The 21,782-nt window shown below is 45.1% G+C and overlaps 1 long non-coding RNA gene across 1 annotated transcript in view; it reads left to right on the top strand.

The window, feature by feature from the left end:
• The first annotated feature begins 577 nt into the window (after nt 1-577).
• LOC141418160 (uncharacterized) overlaps nt 578-21,782 on the top strand; it is a 306,302-nt gene continuing 285,097 nt past the window's right edge. Inside the window, exon 1 of the long non-coding RNA XR_012442868.1 lies at nt 578-862. This is a non-coding gene — a long non-coding RNA (uncharacterized lncRNA). The remainder of the gene's footprint in view (nt 863-21,782) is intronic.

The following is a 21,782-nucleotide window of genomic DNA, read 5'->3' as shown; positions in this document are numbered from 1 at the left end:
AAGTCACTTGATTTGAGGCATTTTGTTAGGGCAGACTGAGCTAAGATGATGGGAAGATGATGGGAAACTCAGTGTGCAGAAGGTCAGCTTTATTTGTTCTGGGCCACACACACCTAGACTTGTAGCATCAAACTCCAAAACATGCTCCTCACTAGTGGGTAGGGAGTCAGAAGATTCCAAGAAAGGCTAGGTTGAGGAGAGGCACCTGAAGATTCGAGCCCATTCTGCTATGTGGTTCAGAGCAGGTCCTGCCTTGAGACTTCTAACCCAAGCTCAGTTTGCTTGGGTTAGGGGGCCTACACAACCTCAGATGTGCATTAGACTTGAGCCTGGCTAGGTCAGCAAGTGCCAAACCCCACCTAGTGGAAAAAGACAATAAAATAAAAATAAGCTGTCTACTGCATTAGAAGGTTATGAATGGAATGGGTGGGAGAAAAATAAAGCCAAGAGGGGGACAGGGTGGGTGTGGGGTGAGAATGGAAATCGGAGTGACTGAGAAAGTGGCATTTGAGTAGAGACTTGAAGGAGGTGGCAGAGGAAGCTGACAGAAGGAACACAGAGAACACTGTACTGAGGCAGGAGCATTGGGTGGGTGGGTTTGAAGAGCAGTAAGGAGCCCACTGTGACAGACCAGAGGGGAGAGGACTTGGAAGGAGTGGCAGAACATTTTTTATACTCAGAGGGAAATGGGAAGCCAGTGGAGGGTTTTGAGCAGTGAAATGAGAACATCTCGTTTTTTTTTTTATAGTTGTTGTTGCTGTAGAGATGGAACCCAGGGTCTCCTGCATACTCAGCTCCATAGTGGAACCCTAACTCATGTTCTGACAGGATTGCCCTTTTGAGGGTGGACCAGCTGGGGAAGGTAAGAGTGGAAGCAGGGGAAGTTTTGGAGGCTGGTGCAGCATGATTCAGGTGACAGACAGTAGAGGTGGCTTAAGGCAGGGAAGAGGCTGTGGAGGCGAGGATTGGATTCAGAATATGCTTAGAAATGTTTGCCAGTCACTTGGGTGTGGAGCAAGAGGTGGTCAAGATGTGTTCAGCATTGGCAATCAGGAGTTCCATTAACTGAGAGGTGGGCTGCAGCAGGCTTGCAGCAGAAAGACAGGATTTCCGTCTTGGAAATGTTAGATTTGTGATGTCCCTTAGAAATCCCAGTGAGTCTGGAACTCCACATTAAGTATGGGCTGGAGATAGAGCACTGAGAAGAGCAATTAAGTCATCAAACTGGACCACATAACAAGCAGTTGATTGTTGATGGGAAAAAGAGGCCCAAGCTTGCTTCGGGAGACAGCCAGGATTAGAGATGAGAAATCTACAGACTGAGAAGATGTGCCCAGCACATGCAAGAACCCAGCAGGGGATGCTGTGCTGGAAATGAGCCCAGGAGTCTTCTTCCTTGGCCACAGGGCTGCCACAGTCAGGCACAGGTCCCATGTGGGTACATCCAGGACTCTTATTGGAATTGCAGAGCGTGAGAACACAGTCCTCTGGCATCTCAGCAGAGGGAATAGCCAGCACAAGGTGCAAGGTACAGTGAGTTGGATGCCTGTGGCAACACTTCAGCCCCATCCAACCATGCCTAAATCCTACACTTTTAGTTACATTAGTCAATCAATCAGTGCTTCAGGTTTGCTTAAGTCAACCTGAGCTGGGAATTCTGAAAAAGGGTTCTGAAAAAGTGGTACTGCCCTTGTCCTGTTAGCATCCTCGAGGGGAGAGCTCCCCACTGCTGTTCCCAGCCTCCCCACCCCACCTCCACCCCAGGTGAACACCTGGTTCATGTGGACTAAATCCTCTTTCCATAGGGCCCTTTATCTGAGGCTGAGAGCATTTTTCATTTCGTGGTTTATTGATTGATTTGACTGTTTTTGTTGTTGTTGTTGCAGTACTGGGGCTTAAACTCAGAACCTACGTCTTCGGTCACTCCACCAGCCCTTTTTTGTGATGGGTTTTTTTAAAGATAGGGTCTCACAAACTATTTGCCCGGGCTGTCTTTGAACAATGATCTTCCTGATCTCTGCCTTCTGAGTAGTTAGGTTTACAGTGTGAGCCACCAGTGCCCGGCTATGATTTGACTGATTCTTAAAGAGAGAGAATGACAGGGCCACGCCTGTGACTTCCACTCTAAGAGCTGTGATGGAGGGACTGAGGCTTGGGAGAGGGGAAGAAGAGGGACAGAAGGATTAGAAGGATGAACTCAGAAACAGGCAGGGTGATGGATTCAAGGGAAATCGAAATCTTCAAGAGTTGAGGCATTGATCTGAGTCATTGTGAGAAGAATGGAGTCAAAGCGGACACTGGAGTGTGCACGTGCATTTGTGTGTTCAGTTAAGTCATCTGGGTGGACAGTGGTAGAACTGCCTCAATCAGAGAAAGAGTTGAAAGGGGCCAGCCATTGGGAAAGGCAAACCCTGACGCCCCTTCTTCCTGTAGTATGAATCTCTTGCTCTATCTACATGTTTATTTTTGAAGGATATTCAAAGCCACTTAATTCATTAGTTCTTCATCATTTATGTCCTATTTCATTATGTTACAATCTTTACAGTTGTTAATTTGCATTTCATTTCCTCCAGTGACAAAAAACCTCTACCCATGAAAAATATTATTGTTGTGAATATTAATATGAGTCACAAATGATAACTTTCCAGACCCATTTCCCACAGCAATGGCTCCCTTTGTCTGAGGCTAGAGGATTATGGGTAAAATTACCAAAAGCAAGAGCTTGGCATGCCCAAAGTGAGACAAAGCAGAATTGGTCACTAGCCCCTGAGACAGTTAAAAGAGGCAAGAAAAACAGAACTTTGTGGCAGGTGATAACTGACTTTTGTACCTGTTGTCATCTCCTGACAAAGACCCCACTGCACAGGCATCTGGGCACCTCAGAGGCTTAGCAAGACATGGATGCTTCCACGCTCAGTGTGCGAAGGGTGTAGTGGCTACAGAGACAGAGCAGGGGGAAGTGGGAGTGAGGTCTTCCCCGGAGGAAAGATAGCATGAGGTGGCCTGGAGGGAAGGGGCATATGGGTGGGGAGTGGGCTTGCTACACATATTCCAGCTCCAAGCCCCTCACTTGCTTCCCTGCTGGCCAGAGAAAGACGCTTGGCTCATGTCTTTTTTTTTTTTATTTTTATTTTATTATTCATATGTGCATACAAGGCTTGGTTCATTTCTCCCCCTTGCCCCCACCCCCCCCTTACCACCCACTCCACCCCTCCCTCTCCCCCCGCCTCAATACCCAGCAGAAACTATTTTGCCCTTATTTCTAATTTTGTTGTAGAGAGAGTATAAGCAATAATAGGAAGGAACAAGGGGTTTTGCTGGTTGAGATAAGGATAGTTATACAGGGCATTGACTCACATTGATTTCCTGTGCGTGGGTGTTACCTTCTAGGTTAATTCTTTTTGATCTAACCTTTTCTCTAGTACCTGTTCCCCTTTTCCTATTAGTCTCAGTTACTTTAAGGTATCTGCTTTAGTTTCTCTGCGTTAAGGGCAACAAATGCTAGCTAATTTTTTAGGTGTCTTACCTATCCTCACCCCTCCCTTGTGTGCTCTCGCTTTTATCATGTGCTCAAAATCCAATCCCATTGTTGTGTTTGCCCTTGATCTAATGTCCACATATGAGGGAGAACATACGATTTTTGGTCTTTTGAGCCAGGCTAACCTCACTCAGAATGATGTTCTCCAATTCCATCCATTTACCAGCGAATGATAACATTTCGTTCTTCTTCATGGCTGCATAAAATTCCATTGTGTATAGATACCACATTTTCTTAATCCATTCGTCAGTGGTGGGGCATCTTGGCTGTTTCCATAACTTGGCTATTGTGAATAGTGCCGCAATAAACATGGATGTGCAGGTGCCTCTGGAGTAACAGTCTTTTGGGTATATCCCCAAGAGTGGTATTGCTGGATCAAATGGTAGATCGATGTCCAGCTTTTTAAGTAGCCTCCAAATTTTTTTCCAGAGTAGTTGTACTAGTCTACATTCCCACCAACAGTGTAAGAGGGTTCCTTTTTCCCCGCATCCTCACCAACACCTGTTGTTGGTGGTGTTGCTGATGATGGCTATTCTAACAGGGGTGAGGTGGAATCTTAGCGTGGTTTTAATTTGCATTTCCTTTATTGCTAGAGATGGTGTGGCTCATGTCTTTTTAAGAACAGTCATACTACAGAGTCATTTCTCCACCCTGGAGACCAGCTATTTAAAATACTCCTGGTTTTGAACGAGTTGCCTCAGTGTCTACATCTGTCAGGAGATGCCTGTCACTCCTGAAGTTCTGCAGCATAGCTGGAAGTGTTGGTGCAGCGATCAGAGCGCTGATGGCAGGACCTGGGAGATGGAGACTGTGGATACTATCCCCACTGTGGACCTGTGACCCAGAATGTATCTGGGTCCCAACCCTGACCACTGACCCTGGGATGAGCTTTGACTCTAGTTGCAGACCTACTCCACCTCAAGACTGAGCCTCAAATCTGACCCCCACGCCAAGCCCTCACTCTGGTCCCATTCCTGCCCAGTTTCCAGTTCCACCTAACTTCTCTCCAGTGTGGTTTGTCCTGTTGGACTCATAGATATCCACTGTTACCCCAAACTCACAGGTAAATCACAGTTTTAGCCCTTATTCAGGATTCTTAAGGGATCTCAGTTTTCTAATTCTATCATTTCTTCTATACTTCTTTTTTTTTGGTGGCACTGGGGTTTGAACTTAGGGCCTTATGCCAGGCAGGTACTGTACCAATCAAGCTACTCTGCCAGCCCTTTTTTGTGTTGGGTATTTGTGAACTATTTGCCCTGGTTGACTTTGAACGATGATCCTCCTGATCTCTGCCTCCAGAGTAGCTAGGATTACAAGCCTGAGCCACCAGTGCTCGGCTCTTCTACACTTCTTAGCTGCTATAATATCTTTAGATACAGAAGAGATTCTTTTTTTTTTTTTCTTCCCTGGCCCTCTTTTTTTTTTAAGAGTGTCACTACAGACTCATAGGATTTTTCATTAAATGGATTAGAATCTCCATGATTGTATTACTCTTTTTAATGTTAAATTTGTCCTAAACTCAGCCAGTGGGGCCTCCACGAGGTTAGCCCTCATGCCCTTTAGACTTGACCCCTTAGTTTTGGATCAACTTTGCATCCTGGTCCAGGATGCTCCAGGCAATCCTATACTTTCCTTGCTCTAGAAATGGAATCAGCTGCTCTCCCAAGAAGTCCTAGTTCCTTCTTCCTTTGTCTCCTTACAGGCTAAGCCTAGAGAATATGCTTATTTCTTGTCCCTTGGAGAGATTGACTGTAATATAATGGCCACTCTTTGAAACAAGTGTCTTGGCTGATGAAGATTATGACAAAAATGACCTTTGGGCAGTCACAAATCTCCAAGAATACTAGATAAGGACCAGGTTACCAGCAAAGCAAGGACACTGGAATGGGACATCCCCAAAAAGAGATGTCCATGTTCTATAACGTGAATGTGACCTTAAGCACATCTTTGCAGAGGTATTTCAGTTAGGGTCTTGTGATGATAGCCTCCTGGGCTACCCAGGTGGGCCCTATAGCCAATGACAAATACCTTTATAAAAGACAGGAGAGGACCACGTGAAAACAGGGGCAGAGACTGGTGTCACATAGTGGCAAGACACCTGAAGCCACCAGAAACTGGAAGAAGCAAGGTAGGATTTTCCCTATAGCCTTCAAGGGGAGTGTGACCCTGTCAACACCTTCACTTTAGACATTTGGCCTCCATAATGGTGACAGCTAAAATTTCTGCTGTTTTAAGTCACTCTATGGTACTTTGTTATGGTAGGTCTAAGAAACTCATACCTAGAGTACCAATAAAGAGTTGTGTGAAAAAGAAGCATCAAAGGTGGGAAATCAGGATGGTGTTAGACCACCTGACCCTCACAGTACAGCTGACCCTCAGTAACCATGCATTCTGCACTGGTGGATTCAATTAACTATGAATCAAAACTATTTTTAAAAAATTGCATCTGTACTGAGCACAGTCTGAGTATAGCCTTTTTTCTTGTCGTTATTCCCTGAACAATATAGTATAACAACTATTTACCTGACATTTACATTGTATTAGGTATTAGAAGTAATTTAAAGATGATTTCAAGTATCTAGGAGGACTATATAGTTTGTATGCAAATTTGATGCCATTTTATGAGTGATTTGAGCATTTGTGGGCTTTACTATTGATGGGGTCCTGGAACCAGACCTTCGTGGATACAGAGGGGGTGACTGTATAATTTGCTATTGTTTTGACTTTTCACTTGGTCCTCTAAGGTCTTGACCTAGCACAGCCTTTGTGTCCCTGACAGTCGATACTGTGGTATTTGTTGTCATCTGTGAAATATTGGCATAATTCCTAGGTGTGGGTGGTCTGCTTGGAGGCCTGACACCTGAGTGTCTGCCGGGCTGTTCCCTCGTGAAGCTGTTACTCTAGTATGACAGCTCCGTCTAGTTGGAAGGGCTCCTGGTGCTTGTCTGTGTCCCCTATTTCCTGGTCTGTGCTCCCAGGGCCATATAAATAGAGAGGCAACCCAGAAGGATTGAGGCCTGAGGATTGATCACTAGGGTGAGACTGCTGTGCTGGTCTAGAGCCTGGACCACCACAATTGCACATTCTGAATGTGCATGTCTGGGGGTGGACAGAGTGCAGACCCCAAAGCCAGGGTAAAGCTCATGGGGGCTGGGAAGGCTGCAAGGAACCTGGGGAATGCTGTGAGAATGAATGAGTTCTGGAGGCTTGTGGAGGTCTGATTTGATGAGGGGATCAGCAGGAGGGCCCCACATTGAGCATGAAGGGAGAAGAATGCAGACTTGAGACAAACCCATCCCAGGCTGGCCAGGTCTGATCCAGGGAGAGATGGTGGGCTTAGCATTCGTCTCAGAAGAGCCAAACTCATGCCCTGTTGACCGCTGTCTGACTTCAGGCTTTGTGAATGATTTTGCCCCCTTTGTGAATGATTTTGCCCCCACTGTGGTTTGGAGCTTTTGAGAAGGTGAATCATCAGATGATTCAGAACAAGGAGCGCAACTTGGGCCTGGAGGCTGAGCTGAGCTCAGGAATGAGGAGACTCCGGAGGGAACTTTCCTACAGAAGACCCATCCTCCATCCCTTAGATATGCAGAGTCTTGACCTTCAGCCCAGAGAAGGGAAGGGGATGTGACCTTGGGCCTTAAGCCTAGACCTCCAGCCCCTGAAAAGCAAAATTGCTATGACCCTCCTTATCTCCACTAATGGCCAAGCAGATCCATAAATTCTGATTAGGGAAAGACGTTGTTTGGCAATGACATACAAAAAAGTTTGTGATTAGTGAACTGTAAAAGCTAACATGACATGATCATAATTGGGATGTATTTACTGCGTGAAAAAAATGCCATGCTGCCATTTGGGCAAAGTGACTTTGAGGGAACTTTCTGGAGGAGACTGACACAACTTCCCTCTTTTGCTTACCAAACAGCAATAACCATTATTGATGGTGCTTTTCAATTGGCAGCTACAGAGAGAGGGACTGCGATTTCTTGTCAGAACTGCTTTATGGTGTCGTATTTTCCGGGTGTTTAAGAAGCTCTGTTCATTTGTGGCATTATCCTGGGTGATTTATGGACCCTCAAAGAGCTTACTTCATTTCGGTGTTTTAGGCATTTCGCTTTTTTACAACAAACCTTATTCCAATATAATCAATGGAGGTTTCTCCTCCTGGCCTGGGAGGGGAGTGCTGTGTGGGTTTATAGCAAAATCAATATGAGGATAAATGGACTGCAAAGAAAGTCCATCGTCAGAGTGGAAAGAGGCTTGTAAGTCTTGGGCCCAGCAGCAGAGCCAGCAAGAGGGCCTTGTCCAGAGGCTGCCTCAACTGAGCAAGGTTGCCTCTCCTCACTGAGCAATGCTCACACCACTAGGTAATGGGAAGAGAGCTCAGCCATGCTTTTATTAACTATAATCACAAGTTTGATTATAAATGACCCACCTTCCAGTCTCACTAATGTTTGAAGCTGTTTGAAAGTGTGCTTTCTAATTATAGTAAAAAAGTGGAGTCAGGAGTGGCAGTGTGCATCTGTAGCCCCAGCACTCAGGAGGCTGAGGCAGGGGAATCTTGAGTTCAAGGCTGGCCTGGGCTACATAGCAAGACCTTGTCTCAAAACAAACAAACAGACAAATAAAAACAAACAGCAAAACAACAAAAAAGTAAATAATGATTCCCAAATACGTCAGTGTTCTGATATTTGCTTTCTAGGGTTATGAGAAAGTAGATGTGGCTAACTGCTGAGTCTTGCAGCAGCAGCAGATGCTCCCAGAGGAGCCCCAGGTCGCTCTCTTCCCTCAGTCGGTGCCAGGATGCCCCCATATTTTCTCTGGAGACATGGAGGGAACCATAACAGGCTGCCATGTCCAGAGGGGAATAGAGATGGGGTAAAGTGTGGGGCAGCAGGATAGGACCACCAGGAGGTAAATGAGGTCATTTAAGACAAATGAGAGTTTACTTTTGCAGGAAAAGGAAAGTGTACAGGCCTCTTGAGGTCTCTTGGTGGAACACAGCAACTATTGAATCAGCAAACAAATTAAAGCTGAGGCTGGAAATTAAGCCAAGCTCCAGGCAGTGTAGACACACATGGAGGGGGAACTTCCTCCCCTGGGCAGCCTCACTGTACTGAAAGCTGTCCTCACCTCCATTCACTCATGTATTTGTGCATTGAGCACCTTGGTGAGTCTGGGTCTGCCCAGGGCCATGGTTGTGCCCAGGCAGACTCAGTCCTCAAGGAGCTCATGGTCTAGTGCAGCAGTAGAGTCTAAAGACGAAGGCATAGAAACGAATATAGAATTATCGATGGAAAGTATCGTGAAGGAAAAGAACCAGGCCAGCACTCTGGTCCTTTAAAGTAGCCCTGATCAGAGAGATTACTGCTTTGCCTATTGCTTAATGCATTTGCTTTTATCTCCAGGCTGGTTTTTAAGCCAGTCCCCTTATAGTCAGGCAACCCTCCATTCACTAATAATCCTAAAACAAGTCACAAGACTCAGGTCCACCTCCCCAAACAGCTAGGTTGAGTGGGAGAGATCTTTAAGGTTGGCTGTTAGTCCCTGTGCTGAGTACAGAGGATTTGGTGGTTGACATAGATACAGTTCCCTTCTTTAACATTTTGCTCATCTTTGCACTTGGCACTGTTCAGCATTTAATTATTACTTGCCTTGGGCTGGTCCCTGCTGATGTTGTGTGTGATAGCTCTAGCAAGACAGGAGGTTCCTAGAGGTTCTCCTGCAGCCCTTCTGAGCTCAGATGCAGAAAGAGTTGGGTTCCCACTGGGCTTTTTCTGTCTCCTCTAGGGGACTCTTAACCTTGCTGTAAATGGCAGTGACTCTGTCATTGGTCTGGGGACTTTTAGAAGGCTTAAGCCATGTGGGGCAGGAATGACTGGCTGCCCATCCAAGTGCACTCTTCCCTGGTTATAACAAAGAGCTGTGGCTGGAGAGCCCAGCTAACCTCTACCCTGCCCTCATCTTTATGTATCTAAGTCCAGGCATGTGACTGTTTTTTAACAATAAATATGAACGGAAGATCTCCTCCTTTGTGTGAAGATGACCATAAGGCCCTAGGGGATGTCAGAACCAAAAGATGGAAAGATCTTGGGTCCCTGATTTATTGGAGGGACACCACTCACCTAGTGGGGACCTTTGCTTTGAGCTGTTATGTAACCAATAAAATAAATGACAACTTATATTTGATTCTTTATACATATTTAGGTCTATTAGTTACAGTAGTACAAATAGACTTTAACCAAAATGCCTTGTCTCATTCATCACCTAGCCCAGTATATAAGAAGCACTAGACAAACCAATCAAATCCTGGAAAATGAGTGAATAAGTACATGGTTAGTAGTTATTTCTTGACATATATTAGTCTGAAGAAGGAGACACTATTGCCTTGTACTGTCAGAGTGGGAAAGTGAGCAGTGTGACCAGTCTTGGATGAGATTTCAGATTTGGTGGGGGATGGGGTAGGAGGAAAGTTCCAGAGACAGATTCCAGGTGCTTGTTTCCCCAGTCTTGGCCCCAGGAGGAATCCCCTGCTCTGGACCCCTTCAGGGTACACTTCTTCAGCAACTTGCTCATCTACCCCAGCCTATTATTAATTTTTTTAATGACGGGATCATATTCTCAGCCTCAGCAGGTCTCAGAAGTCACCATGCTTTGCCTGTTTAATTTAAAACTTAGTTATAAATAAAATACATGGAAAAATAGAGCAAGTAATGTAATGAACGCTATATGCCTATCACTTAGATTTAAGTTTTGTGTACATCTTGCCATATTTGTTTCTTTTTCCTGAAGTATTTAAAAATGAATTATTGATGCCATGCTATTTTACTTACATTTCAATATGCACCTCTAACACGTAATACTCATATGTAATTATAATGCCACATCGTACCTAACAAAGTCAACCGTTTCCTGACACCATCTAGTTACTCTGTGTTCAAATGTCCTCCGACATGCCTTATAGACTAGTCTCTTCAGACCAGTGTCGGATCAGAGACCCAGCACAGTCTCTGGTTGTTGAGGAGTCCAGCAGCCTGGGACAGTGGTTTCTCTAGGCCTGAGGATGAGGATATTTGGTTGTAGAGTTTGGCTGTAGGTCTGAGGAGATAATTACTCATTATCCAGAGCAAGTGCAAGTGAATCATCACAACACTCAGGCTCCATCCCTGGTAATTTATGGGCCCCAGTCATCAAGCACTTAGGTCTCTAAGTGCTTTACATCAGTAATTAGATACACCTGGGACCTTGGCAAGGGCAAGGCAGGTGACCACGGTTACCTCCGGCAAAGCATGAGACACTGAGGGGCCATTCTAGGTCACCAGGTAGGAGTGGGAGCTGAGGGTGTACTGGAGCCTCTGTGCCCAACTCCTGGCCCCTGAGGACAGGGTCCTAGACTCCTCTCCAAGGGCAGAGAGTAAAGCCCAGGCAGAGAGGGGTGGGGGCACCACCAGGTGCCAACTAAGCATTCCAGAACCAGATCAGATTTGGCATCCTCCCTGTAGGGAGGACTATCAGCTGGGGGAGTCAAGGTGTAAACACAGTGTCCCAGTAGGTCCCCGGCAGGACGCCAAAAGTCATAAATGAGATCACATTTTCAATACATTAAAGAAGTTGTGCTCAAGGTCCTTGTGAATCCTTTTCCAAAGTGAATGATCCTTTTGTTCTGAGAATAATTTGTCTCTAACATCAGGTATCTGTGAATAGGGATTTTCTGGACAGGAGCATCAATGCTCAGAAGTTAAAAGCATGAGTTCTGAAATTGAACCTCAGGATTCTAGGCTCTGCCTCCCTGCAGGTGACATGCCTGCAGGAGTTTCAGTTTCCCCATCTATAGAATGGGGATTGTAACACTATCTACCTCTCGAGTGATTAGGAAAATATGGACAGTGCTTACCTTAGTAGCTGGCAAATAACAAATGTTGACTAGCTGTTATTATCATTTATTAACCAGGCATACAGATAACCAGATAAAACTGCACAGAATTTAGCTCAGGTTCAAGGACTCCTAGAGGTCACCCAGACTGTCCTAAAGCCTGGAAGAAGACCCATGGTGCAATGCCCCCAGACTTGGGTTCTTGGTGGGATGGGGATGTCAGAACAGGACCAGGGAGTGAAGTGTTCAGGGAGGAGGTCACAAAGTTCTAGAAAAATCTCAAACTCAGATCTTGGCCAAGGTCCCTCCAGGACTGAATTATCTAAGGCCAGCCCAGCACCAAGGCTTGGCTATGCTATTTAATCTCCCTTTAGCCTCAGTTTCGTTGTCCGTCAAATGAGATCAGTAATGTCTACCTCAGCTGTGGTCAGGATGGCATGAACTTCAGTGTAAAGAGGGCTTTCCTCATGACTGATGTAGGGCACTCTAGGGTCACTACTTGTGGTGCCAGCCTGAGACCTAAACTGTTTTCTCAGGGCAGCTCCAGAGAAAATGGCAGCCACGAGAACTCCTCCAGGTGCAGGGCTTGTCTGCTTGATTTCAGGCCCATCTCAGGTCAAGAGTGGAGACCCAGTTGTGGAGCACAAATGTCCCCTGGCTCTATTTGCTCCCAGCTCTGGAGTCACCTCTGGGAGAAGCAGTCCTGCTTGGAATTCACAGCAAGTAGTCTCTGCTCCCCTGTCACATTATTTTTCAAGGTGATGACCCAATGAAGCAATTACAGCTCCAGTCGGGATGGAGATCTCTGCAGCTTGCAGCCACACGCAAACTGTGTGGCATCTGTTACTGTCCTTATCTCCTCCCAGGCCTCGCCAAAGACCCTCTCCATTTTCATGCCCACTGATGATTTATAGCAGCTCCAAAGGTGAGAGCAGGCTCCTGTCTGAGTGGCCACTTTTCTTAAGAAAGGGGCTCCCAGTTGGGTACCAGTGGCTTATGCCTATAATCCTATCTACTCAAGAGGCAGAGATCAGGAGTATCATGGTTTGAGGCCAGCCCAGGCAAATAGTTCACAAGACCCTATCTCAAAAAAACCCATCACAAAAAATGACTAGCAGAAAGCCTCAGCAAATATAAGAAAATAGAAATTATACCGTGCATACTATCTGATCACAATGCAGTAAAACTAGAACTCAACAACAAAAGTAAAGACAAAAAACATGCAAACAGCTGGAAGCTAAATAACTCATTACTTAATGAAGAATGGATCATCGATGAAATAAAAGAGGAAATTAAAAAGTTCCTGGAAGTCAATGAAAATGAAAACACAACCTACCAGAACCTATGGGACACAGCAAAGGCAGTCCTGAGAGGAAAGTTTATAGCCATGAGTGCATGTATTAAAAAGACTGAAAGATCCCAAATCAATGACCTAATGATACATCTCAAACTCCTAGAAAAACAAGAACAAGCAAATCCCAAAACAAATAGAAGGAGAGAAATAATAAAAATAAAAGCCGAAATCAACGAAATAGAAACCAAAAAACCATACAAAGAATTAATGAAACAAAAAGTTGGTTCTTTGAAAAAATAAACAAGATCAATAGACCCCTGGCAAACCTGACTAAAATGAGGAGAGAAAAAACCCAAATTAGTAGAATCAGGAATGCAAAAGGGGAGATAACAACAAACACCATGGAAGTCCAGGAAATCATCAGAGACTACTTTGAGAACCTATATTCAAATAAATTTGAAAATCTTAAAGAAATGGACAGATTTCTAGATACATATGATCATCCAAAACTGAACCAAGAGGAAATTAATCACCTGAATAGATCTATAACACAAAATGAAATGGAAGCAGCAATCAAGAGTCTCCCCAAAAAGAAAAGTCCAGGACCTGATGGATTCTCTGCTGAATTCTATCAGACCTTTAAAGAAGAACTGATACCAACCCTCCTTAAACTGTTCCAGAAATAGAAAGGGAAGGAAAACTGCCTAACACATTTTATGGAGCCAGTATTACACTTATCCCAAAACCAGGCAAAGACACCTCCAAAAAGGAGAACTACAGGCCAATCTCCTTAATGAACATTGATGCAAAAATCCTCAACAAAATAATGGCAAACCGAATTCAACAACACATCAAAAAGATTATTCACCACGACCAAGTAGGCTTCATCCCAGGGATGCAGGGGTGGTTCAACATACGAAAATCAATAAACGTAATAAACCACATTAACAGAAGCAAAGACAAAAACCACTTGATCATCTCAATAGATGCAGAAAAAGCCTTTGATAAGATCCAACACCATTTCATGATAAAAGCTCTAAGAAAACTAGGAATAGAAGGAAAGTTCCTCAGCATTATAAAAGCTATACATGACAAACCTACAGCCAGCATTATACTTAACGGAGAAAAATTAAAACCATTCCCTCTAAAATCAGGAACCAGACAAGGATGCGCACTATCTCCACTCCTATTCAACATAGTACTGGAGTTCCTAGCCAGAGCAATTAGGCAAGAAGAAGGAATAAAAGGAATACAAATAGGTAAAGAAACTGTCAAAATATCCCTATTTTGCAGATGACATGATCCTATACCTTAAAGACCCAAAAAACTCTACTCAGAAGCTTCTAGACATCATCAATAGCTACAGCAAGGTAGCAGGATATAAAATCAACATAGAAAAATCATTAGCTTTTCTACACACTAATAATGAACGAACTGAAAAAGAATGTATGAAAACAATTCCATTTACAATAGCCTCAAAAAAAATCAAATACCTAGGTGTAAACCTAACAAAAGATGTGAATGACCTCTACAAGGAAAACTATAAACTTCTGAAGAAAGAGATTAAGGAAGACTATAGAAAGTGGAGAGATCTCCCATGCTCATGGATTGATAGAATCAACATAGTAAAAATGTCGATACTCCCCAAAGTAATCTACATGTTTAATGCAATTCCCATCAAAATTCCAATGACATTCATTAAAGAGATTGAAAAATCTACTGTTAAATTTATATGGAAACACAAGAGGCCATGAATAGCCAAGGCAACACTCAGTCAAAAGAACAATGCTGGAGGTATCACAATACCTGACTTCAAACTATATTACAAAGCAATAACGATAAAAACAGCATGGTACTGGCACAAAAACAGACATGGAGAGCAGTGGAACAGAATAGAGGACCCAGATATGAAGCCACACAACTATAACCAACTTGTCTTTGACAAAGGAGCTAAAAATATACGATGGAGAAATAGCAGCCTCTTCAACAAAAACTGCTGGGAAAACTGGTAGCAGTCTGCAAAAAACTGAAACTAGATCTATGTATATCACCCTATACCAATATTAACTCAAAATGGATCAAGGATCTTAATATCAGACCACAAACTCTAAAGTTGATACAGGAAAGAGTAGGAAATACTCTGGAGTTAGTAGGTATAGGTAAGAACTTTCTCAATGGAACCCCAGCAGCACAGCAACTAAGAGATAGCATAGATTAGATCAAAAAGAATTAACCTAGAAGGTAACACACACGCACAGGAAATCAATGTGAGTCAATGCCCTGTATAGCTATCCTTATCTCAACCAGCAAAAACCCTTGTTCCTTCCTATTATTGCTTATACTCTCTCTACAACAAAATTAGAAATTAGGGCAAAATAGTTTCTGCTGGGTATTGAGGGGGTGGGGGGGACAGGGAGGGGGCGGAATGGGAGGTAAGGGAGGGAGTGGGGGCAGGGGGGAGAAATGACCCAAGCCTTGTATGCACATATGAATAATAAAAGAAAAAAAAATCACATCGTGGAAAAAAAAAGAACATAGATAAATGGGACCTCATAAAACTAAAAAGCTTCTGTTCATCAAAAGAAATGGTCTCTAAACTGAAGAGAACACACACAGAGTGGGAGAAAATATTTGTCAGCTATACATCAGACAAAGGACTGATAACCAGAATATACAGGGAACTTAAAAAACTAAATTCTCCCAAAACTAATGAACCAATAAAGAAATGGGCAAGTGAACTAAACAGAACTTTCTCAAAAGAAGAAATTCAAATGGTCAAAAAACACATGAAAAAATGCTCACCATCTCTAGCAATAAAGGAAATGCAAATTAAAACCACACTAAGATTCCACCTCATCTCTGTTAGAATAGCCATCATCAGCAACACCACCAACAACAGGTGTTGGCGAGGATGCGGGGAAAAAGGAACCCTCTTACACTGTTGGTGGGAATGTAAACTAGTACAACCACTCTGGAAAAAAATTTGGAGGCTACTTAAAAAGCTAAACATTGATCTACCATTTGATCCAGCAATACCACTCTTGGGGATATACCCAAAAGACTGTGACACAGGTTACTCCAGAGGCACCTGCACACCCATGTTTATTGCGGCACTATTCACAATAGCCAAGTTATGGAAACAGCCAAGATGCCCCACCACTGACGAATGGATTAAGAAAATGTGGTATCTATACACAATGGAATTTTATGCAGCCATGAAGAAGAACGAAATGTTATCATTCGCTGGTAAATGGATGGAATTGGAGGACATCTTTCTGAGTGAGGTTAGCCTGGGCCAAAAGACCAAAAATTGTATGTTCTCCCTCATATGCGGACATTAGATCAAGGGCAAACACAACAATGGGATTGGACTTTGAGCACATGATAACAGCGAGAGCACACAAGGGAGGTGTGAGGATAGGTAAGACACCTAAAAAACTAGGTAGCATTTGTTGCCCTTAACGCAGAGAAACTAAAGCAGATACCTTAAAAGCAACTGAGGCCAATAGGAATAGGGGACCAGGAACTAGAGAAAAGGTTAGATCAAAAAGAATTAACCTAGAAGGTAACACACATGCACAGGAAATTAATGTAAGTCAACACCCTGTATAGCTATCCTTATCTCAACTAGCAAAAACACTTGATCCTTCCTATTATTGCTTATACTCTGTCTACAACACAATTAGAGATAAGGGCAAAATAGTTTCTGCTGGGTATTGGGGGGGGAGAGGGAGGGGGCGGAGTGAGTGGTTAGGGAGGGGGTGGGGGCAGGGGGGAGAAATGACCCAAGCCTTGTATGCACATATGAATAATAAAACAATTAAAAAAAAATGGCTAGCAGAGTGGCTCAAGTAGTAGGGCCTAGCAAGCTGAGGCCCTGAGTTAAAAAGTCTCTCCATTATCCCAAGAACCATTGTGAAGACGTCTTTGCTTCCATCCATACTGTTTGGATTGTAGGTATTTTTTTCCCCCTGTAGAGAGTAAACTGAATTGCAGTTACATTTTACTTATAGACAAGTTGTGGCTACAGTTGGGAAAATTTGATGGTGGAAGAGGGCCCCCACAATGTCTGGCTGGGCTTTGTTTATGAAATGACTGAGGTACCCTCAAGCACAGATAATTCCAGCTCAGAAGGAAATAAGGCAGGATAGTTCTGGAAGTTGCTTCTGAGGGCACAGATGTATATGGACCCATCCAGTGAGGAGACAGAGACCATCTGTCCTTGTCTCTCCAGGCTGGAACTGTGGAGAATGAGGACAAGAGGCTTCCTGCATTCAGGGGACAGATTTACTATAGCCCTGGGAACTTCATGCTTTGAAACAAGCAGTTAGGGGAGGGTGGTGCTCATCTTCTCACTAAGTCTTTTGCTGTCACCCACCTTCCCCCAGAAGTGTCCCTCCAAGATGCTTAGTTGGCACTGGCTCCATAGTCCTTCCTTGATGCCCTGCCTCCCCCGAGACCCCTTCTCTGGTTAAAGCAGATAACTCTGCCTGGTCCACTACTCCATGTGGGAGCTCACAGAAATCTCCATTTGTCCAGTGTTGTCCTTCTTGCCTCCCCATGGGCTTCAGCTTTTCCTGCAATGAATGTGGACCAACTTAGGACATGGGATGGCATAGCCCTTGCTGCCACCCACCTGGGGTGTGTGTGCAGACATTTTCAAGCATTAGAGGTTGTAAGTCCACATGGCTGCCAGTTGCTTTGCAGGGGAAGGAGGCTTTCAAGGGACCATCACCTGTCACCCTGCAGAGCTTCTCCCAGGTGCTCTGCCTGTGACCATGTCAACAACTTGCCAGATGGGAATGCAATGGACAACTTAGCTCACGGGCCAATCCCCAAGCCCATAGTTAAGACACTCCACTTCTCCCAAAGGACCCAGCTTCAGAGCTGTGATGTGCTTTTGAATACGGGTGTCTGGTATCCCTGCAGGAGGACTCGGATCTGTGCTCTCTCCTGTCACAAGCAGTAGCAGTGGGAATGTCATCACATTTTGTTATTCTCCATCTGCATTTACATAGCATTTCTGCAAAGTGCTTTATAATCATTTCATTAGTCGTTCGTTTGCTTAATTGCACAGCTTTCAATTCAGTTAGAAAATCTAATTTTAAATTCAAGTTTCCATGACCACAAGTTTTAATTCAACCCCCTGCCCAGGTTGGAAATGCTTCCAAATTTTGCACCCTGTCTTACCAGCAGTACATGGTTCAAGTGAAAGACACAATTGCAAGTGCTACATTGTGGCCTGATGTGAAGATCTAATTTACAATGGCAGAGACCCTGCTCACCCCCTTGAAACAGGAAGAGGGCCAGACAGTACACTCACTATGGCAGTTTAGACAGGGTCCAGTTGCTGAAGAAGACACCCAGAACCCACCGCGACAGTGCTTACAAATCTGCTGTTCCATGTGAGATGATACTGTGTTATAGCAGCAGCATTACACGAAGGAATTGTGTCACTGCAGCAAGGTCTGCAGAGACCAGGCCTGAACTCCAATTATCACCCCAGGGAAAGGGTGTCCTTTCTCTCTCGGAGCAGGAACCAGTGGAGTTCCTTAGAATTAGGTAGTCTGACATGCAGTTTTGGCCAGGTCTTCTGAGATCCTGCTGGTCAGGGAAAGATACATTTCTGTGGTACCAGCCCCAAAGTAGTGCCCTTTGGAGTGCTCACTGAGACCAGGTGAAAATCATCAATCGCACTGTTATCAAGATATACTGCTGTCTAGCTGGCACAAACTGCCCCGAAACGCCTCAGACCCATGGTTGCAAAGCGATAGTATTAATCAGTGAGTCTCCTGCCATGGCCAGGCTTGGTAGTGTGCGGGTACATTTCTTAGTCCAATAACACAGCTGGGACCAATTCCAGGCCTGCTGGAATTTAACCCTTACAGCTCAGTGGAAAGCTCCCAGTTTGCCAGTGTGAGGCTGGGGAGCCATAGGGCTCAGCCTACGGGGGGCAAGGCTGCTGAACCCCAACCACAGCTTCAGTCCCCTCCCCCCACCATGGCCTCAGGCGTCCAGCTTCCCTCCCCTCCTGTCCACTCTCCATTTGGTGCATCCCTCCCACTCCTGATCATGCAAGTTGGATCCCGTCCTTACTCAAATCTCAGCCTTTCAGTGAGTCCTTCTCTGTAACCCTTTTCTCGTTCACTGCTCTATTTCTTTTTTATTTGTAACCTACTTGCTACATTTTTCTTTTTATTTGGTTTACTTTTTTGGCAGTACTGGGGTTTTGAACTCAGGGCCTCATGCTCGCTAGGCAGATGCTCCACCACTGAAGCCATGCCCTTCTTGCTTTAGCTTTTTTCAGATAGGGTCTTGCATTTTTATCTGTACCAGGCTCAGTCCATGTCGCTCTCTATTTACAACTCGTACAGAGCTGGGATCACAGGCAGGAACCACCACACCTACTTTCTTTGTTGAGATGGGTGTCTCACTAACTTCTTGCTTGAACTGGCCTTGTACTACCACCTGCCTTATCTCTGCCTCCCAAGTAGCTGGAATTATAGACATAAGCCACCAGAACTCAGACCTGGCCTTTTTTTTTTTTTTTGAGGCAAGGTCTTGCTATGCAGCCCATGCTGGCCTCAAATTCACCATCCCCTCCTGTCTCTACCTCCTGAGTGCTGGGCTTATAGAGGTGTGATACCATGCCTGGCTTACATTTTGTTTTTTCATATTGCTAATTGTTGTCTGGTCCACTAGAGTGTAGGCATCAGGATCCAGGGTTTTAAACCTGTTTAGTTTACTGGGCAGCCATGCTTAGGACACTGAGTGCTTGGCACTCTATCACTGGCTCCCCCTGGTGGTCAGATTCCTAGGTTGGGCCACTCTCAAACCTCTCAAACAGAGGGTAAAAGGGCCTTTGTGGTCTCTTCTGCTATAGCTTCCTCCTTCCCTACCTGCCATTTGTCTCCAGCTGCTTCCTGGTCCTTTAATGAGCTTTATAGTGAAGCCCCCCTTACATTCTGTTCCTGGCTTGGAATTCCCTCCCATTCTTCTTCTGGCCACAGCCAGCATCTCTGCCCCAGCCCTTACCCTCAGCTTCTCTTCATCTTTCAAGGCCCATTTGAAATGTCACTTTCTCTTGGATGCCCACCCCCTTACTGATTCCCCTGAGACCAAACCCTATGTCATAGCACCTCCTGGATACCCTGCAGCCGAGCCCTGCTCTGGCATTGTGATGCTCTGTCTCTGATCACCTCCCACTAGACTATGCTACCTTAAAGGAAAGGCTAAGGTCATTTCCATGACCACTCAAAGGCCACCACCATCAGTGCCAGGCTTTGGGCTAAGTGCTTGATGTGGATTATCTCATTTGAGTTCTCAGTCCTCCCAGGAGGCAGGTATGTAGCTATTCTCATTTTACAGAGGACAAAATTGAGGCTCAGAGAGGCCAAGAAACTTGCTTGATGTCATGTAGCTAGGAAGAGATGAAGCCAAGAGCGTAACCAGGTCTTTCTCTGTAAACCTGTGGTCTTGACCACTTTTGCTCTGGCTCTTCTTGCACTAGTTTGTTTAGCTTTTCATGGGCTGTGACATTAGGAGAGATACCACTTCCCATGATTTTATTTCTCCCCATTGTTCCTGGCTTTTTGCCTCACCTCTCACTGTTTCTGGTTGACAGGTTTGGGAGATGAAATGAAGTCTGCCCTTTTTATACATAGGTTCTGCATCCATGGATTCAACCAGCCACAGATTGGAAATATTTGGAAAAAATTGCATCTGTACTGAACACGTATTGACTTTTTTCTTGTCATTATTTCCTAAGCAATACAGTGTACAGCTGTTTACATAGCATTCACCCAGTGTTAGGTATTATATGTCACCTAGCGACAATTTACGTGGAGTATGTGCAAAGTTATATGCAAATATGTCAGCATTTTATAGAAGGAACTTGAGCATTCATGGATTTTGGCATCCGTGGGGGTCCTGGAGCCCATCCCCATTTTATGCTGAGGGACCACTGAGCCTGCTGCTTTGCCTTCTCTTGGTCCTAGGATCCAGCTGCTCCTGTAAGCATGAGCTCATAACTGCCCTCCAGCCTGTGGCTGCCCACCCCCCCAACCCATCGTGGAAGGGCAAACCTGCTTGATTCTGAGGTAGATTACAAGGAAGCCATGTTCCTTCGGATTTAAATTCTGGTTTCCAATGTAGCCTGTTTAGAAATAAAGGTGATCTTTTGCCATCTGCCTTAGTGTCTTATTGGTCAATTGGTTCAACTACAATTGGTTCAGAGAAGGGGCAAGCTGTTTACTGTGCCCCTTAGTATGGGCACATGAAAGCTTTCCTGAGTTGAACTAAAGTGGCAAGAGTACAGAGCAGGAGCAAGGAGGCTGGAGATGCTCTTCAGACATGACAGAGCCCTGTGGCAAAGGAGCAGCTGTGATAATGCTTAGGGCAATAGCTCTGACCCAGGCGATCCCATGCAGGGGCTTAATGAGGTTGGGGTTAGAGGGTGGGTGGCCCCTGCCAAGCATCTCTGGCACTGGCATTCTGAAGATGCTGTTGGTGTCTCACGGGTTGACTTGGCTCCCATCTGTCAGTGTGCAGGAGGGAATATGTGGCACTGTGGCTTCTGGGGGACAGTGGAAGTCCACTGGGTCCTGTGTGTGTAACCCTGCACCTGTCCAAGCAGAGACCCTAACATCTCCATCTTCCAGGTGACCCACCCCACTCGGCATAGCCTTTCAGCAGCTCTGGCTTGTGAGGCAGTTTGGAGCTCCTGCTGCTAGTGCCTGATATCCCACAGATGTGTCCACCTGTTAGCTAGCAGGTGTCTCTAGTTGTCTGCCTGGCTGGGCTCAGATGGTGTTTCACAGCGTCTGGGGCAGACAGCCTGAGGTGAGGCTGCTCTCCTGTCCCTACATGGCTACTCAGAGTTGTCACTCAAGGACTGGGTGGCCATTCTCTCTGCCCAGCATCAGCTGCTGGGTCCCAGGTCCATAGGTGGTTCAGTCCAGCAGCCTGCACGGGGGGCACTGAAGAGGAAAGTGTGCAGAGGTGCAGAGCTTCCACACCCTTGTGCATGACCTTATAAAAATGTCAGCTAACTGTAGTTAGTGCTTGTGTGCACACAG

This window comes from Castor canadensis, chromosome 16 (genome assembly GCF_047511655.1).
Source record: "Castor canadensis chromosome 16, mCasCan1.hap1v2, whole genome shotgun sequence".
Classification (NCBI taxonomy): Eukaryota; Metazoa; Chordata; class Mammalia; order Rodentia; family Castoridae; genus Castor; species Castor canadensis.
Note: the sequence above shows the minus strand (reverse complement) of the source record. Positions and strands in the feature narration are given on the sequence as shown.